Raw genomic sequence first — 4,380 nt, 5'->3', positions numbered from 1 at the left:
TTCTCTCGCCACCAGAGGGTGCTCTGCTCGAGGCCATTGGGTCAATGTCCCTCAGCGGTATCCGTCGAGCATCGACATCAACCGTCGGCTCATGCCGCACCCATTGGCCTCAGTTCTGTTTTTCCGATAGCTTTCGCTTTGTATCAAGAAAACAGCGTTTCAGTTCTCGATAAAATGTCTTCGTCATCGAACCCTTCCATGCCTAAAACTGGCTTAAAAAAATGTCAGAAATGTGGGAAGATGTCAATAACTGATCCCCATCGAAATTGCCTGTGATGCTTGGGTCCCGACCATCGGATAGACAAGTGCGGTTCCTGTCAGGTGGTGACCAACAAAGCTCTCAGGGAACCGAGAGGTAAACTGGCGGTGGGGGAGGAATCCTCAAAGTCTTCTTCGAGAATAAAGGAAGGCTTGGCTGAGTCTAGTAAAAGACATCACAAATCGAAGAAATCAAGGTCGAGGAGTAAATCTAGGAAGTAGTCTTCCTCTTCAAAAAAGTACAAGAAAAGGTGACACTGGTCTACCTCTTCGTCTTCAGAAGAGGTTATCACCTGCCCTTCTAAACATGATTTGCCGAAAAAGTGGGAGCCCTTCAGAGCCTCAATGTTAAAAATCTTTGAGAATGCGGCCCAGACCCCCCTCAAAGAAGTCTAGTGAAGGCCATGTACCTGCTCATACTAAAAGTGACAGGGGAAGATCTAAGACAAAAAGATCTGACGAAAAATCGTAGAGGGCGTCATCGAGGGGATCCTCCCATACGCCTCACAAGAAACACCTACAAGTGCAAAAACCAGAGGCAATACTCGTCAAAATGGCGTCGGATACTCATCCGCCATTAAATTAGTCATCGAAGGCTTCCTCGAAGGCGACGGAGTCCAAGGTGTCGATAGGCCACTCGAAGACTCTAAGTCGAGTACTCCTTCGACTGTGTCTAGGATTCCTTCGACGATATCGAAAGCTCCTTCGACTGTGTCGAAGCCGGTACAGATAACGTCAACGACACCCTTGTTGATGTCGACATCTTTGTTAATTCCTCTTCCTAAATCGACATTTGTGTCGAAGGCAAAGTCTATGCCACCGAAGATTTTTCATCCTGAAAATAGACATGATTTTTTCAAATCCATGTCTTCCATTTATGAAGAAAGATCTTCAGAGGAGGAGGATGGTTCACCAGCTGGTGTAAAGTTTAGAGCAAGGGAAGTTCCTGAGGCATTGATTGACCCTCAATCAAAAATGGAAGACCTATAGGAGTGCTTACAGTCAGCAAGTGGTCTGCACACATCTTCAGAGTATGAATTTGAAAAACCTGACCCTGCTGATCATGCATATGCATGGTACAGGAGATTAATGAGCAGGGTAACAATGTATGGGATGGAACAGCAATTCCCTTACTTACCAAGAGGATGACATGACAGACATCCTTTCGGGGGGGTCCTCAACAGGACCCCATACTTCCTTTTCACATAGCTTTGCAAAGTAAGTTAATGGCTGCATGGAAATTCCCCCCCCCCCCTCCCCGAGTCAGCTCCTGCAGTTAATAGGAAATTCACATCTAAATACTGGCCCTTTTCTTCAGACTCTGAATATTTAAAAAGAGGCATTCATCACCTGAAAGTCTAGTGGTTCAGGCCGCCACGTCTACTAGGAATGAAGCATACCCTACAATTCCCCCAGACAGGGATGATAAAAAAAAAGTTGACGCATGGTCCCATAAGATTTTCTCTTCTGGGAGCATGGCATTGAAATCTACAAATGTAACTTGCACCCTTGCAAGATTTACATACACCCTGTGGGACTGTACGACAGTGACAGCTGAGCATATCCCTGATGGTGAGGAACAGGAAGGTTTCCTATCCATAGTAAGGGATTGGAAGGAGGCTATTGGGGGGCGAATTGCCTCCAATCAGGGTTGGACACCGATGACAGCATCAGTAGGTCCATGCTATCTAGCACTGTGCTACGCAGATTCACGTGGCTGAGAAAGTCTGGTTTTGCACCCGATGTACAGGCCAGACTTCTCAATATGCCATTTGACGGCTTAAGGTTGTTCGCTAGCAAAGCGGAAAGATTAAGAAGCTGCAGACCTCTAAAGCGGCAGAAAAGTTGCTTAGTGCCGCAATACGTCAACCTCAACAATGCCCCTACACAGGCTCATCTTCCTGGAAGGGTCGTCCCTTTCGATTTTATTCCTCATATGGGAAAGGAAGGGGACAGGCCAGTCAAAGAGGACAAAAGAAATTTCCTCAGGGCGAGGAAAAGGTGCTAGATCTGGCCCAGCAGCAGCAACTGTCCCATCAGCCGCCACTGCAGCTGCCGCAAAGCCACTGAGGTTTTGACCCATAAGACCCGGTGGGAGGCAGGATCTCAGCATCTGGAAGAATGGCGGGGTATTACGTCAGATGCTTGGGCACTGGAAACAGTATCCCAAGGTTACTGCCTTCCCTTTCAGAAGAAACCTCAGAATCACCATACGGGATACAACTCTGCCAAAATTCCAGACCCGCTCCTGTTGCAGGAAATCTTAACACTGCTAGAGAAAGGTGCAATAGAACATGTACCTGTAGCGGAGAGGAACAAGGGTTGGTATTCCCCTTACTTTCTAATCCCAAAGAAGGACAGAGGATTGAGAATTTATCGGAGCAACCCTGGATACTTTCTTGGGCAAAGCCTTGCCTCCTGAGGAGAGAGCTCACCACATTCTGCAGATGGTAACAAAGTTCCAAAATGCCCAGCATCTGCCAGCCTTCGATTTTCTAAGGTTGCTCGGTCTTATGGCATCCTGCATTTTTCTGGTGCCAGAGGCCAGATCGAGGATGAGATCTCTACAGTGGGCCCTCAGGACTCAATGTTCCCAATTTTCAGGAGAAATGTCAGATTTTTTGCAATTTCCGGCCAGAGTTGCACAAGATCTTCGATGGTGGGTTTGCAATGAACATATCCTCAAGGGAGAATCTTTTTGGGAACCATGGCCGGAGATAACGATAGTGACGGATGTGTCACTCACAAGGTGGGGAGCCCATACCAACAATCTGACAATCAGCGGTCGTTGGTCTCCATCAGAGTCCAAACTACACATTAACCTGTTGGAGCCGAGGGCAATCAGACTAGCGCTGAAAGCCTTTCTGCCCTCTGTACGGGGAAAGAATGTCCTAATAATGACGGACAACACGGTGGCCAAGTAGTACCTCAACAAGAGAGGAGGTGTAGGATCACTACCACTGTGCAGAGAGGCAATGCAGCGCTGGTTCTGGGCAATACAGGAAGGAATCTGTCGGCAATTCACCTAGAGAGCAGAACACAGAGGCGGACGCTCTGAGCAGGCAGAGCACAGTATCCAACGAATGCGAACTAGCTCAGGAAGTCCTTCAAGAGATCTTCACCCTTTGGGGACCCCGGTGGCAAATGCTCTGAGCAGGCAGAGCACAATCTCTCACGAGAGGGAGTTGGCTTGGGAAGTCCTTCTGGAGATCTTCACCCTTTGGCGAACCCCCCAAGTGGATCTGTTCGCGACCAGGGCCAACAGGAAGTGCGATCAGTACTGCTCAAGGGAATTTCCCCCAAGCGGAGCTCTACGAGACGTGTTCGTGGTGGACTAGGAATTTTCACTTCTGTATGCATTTCCTCCAGTCCCCGTGATTCCTAAAGTAATCAGGAGGTTAAGAAAGTTCAGGAAAACCATGATCCTAATTGCTCCGGATTGGGCCAGGAGAACATGGTACCCAGACCTTCTGGACATGTCCATCTGCCCTCCAATACGTCTTCCTCAAAGAGAGGATCTTCTTTCGCCAAGAGGAAGGTTGGGTTCTCCATCCAGAGGTCAAGACACTCAGCCTTCATGCATGGTTTCTGAGATAAAAGGATTGGGACCTTCCGGATGACGTAATGGAGATTTTGCTTTCAGCCAGAAGGCCAGCAACTAAATCACTGTACCGGTGTTGTTGGAACAAGTTCAGTAACTGGTGCAGAGATAAGAATGTGGATCCTTTTCAATGTAATATTCTTTTCTTTTACATTTGGCCAATTTGGGGCTCCAAGTTGGCACGATAAAAGGATATTTAGCTGCACTATCCATTTTTAAGCACTCCTCAGAGGAGGAATCTTATTTCAAGATACCCTTAATTGTACAGTTCTTAAAAGGGCTTACTAATGTGTTTCCTCCAATACACTTTCAAGTACCTGTGTGGGATCTAAATTTAGTGTTGAGGTTCCTCACATGTACTCCATTTGAGCCCTTACATTCTTGCCCATTAAGGCTCCTTACTCTAAAAACAATACTGCTAGTTGCAATTACTTCAGCCCGCAGGGTGAGAGTTGCAGGCGCTTTCTATCAAGCCTCCTCACACCATCTTTCACAAAGATAAAGTTGTTCTTAAGGTCAAA

Source organism: Ambystoma mexicanum, chromosome 14 (genome assembly GCF_040938575.1).
Source record: "Ambystoma mexicanum isolate Mex_15411 chromosome 14, UKY_AmexF1_1, whole genome shotgun sequence".
In the NCBI taxonomy this organism is placed as follows: Eukaryota; Metazoa; Chordata; class Amphibia; order Caudata; family Ambystomatidae; genus Ambystoma; species Ambystoma mexicanum.
The sequence above is the reverse complement of the archived record's forward strand: the minus strand, read 5'-3'. Positions refer to the sequence as shown.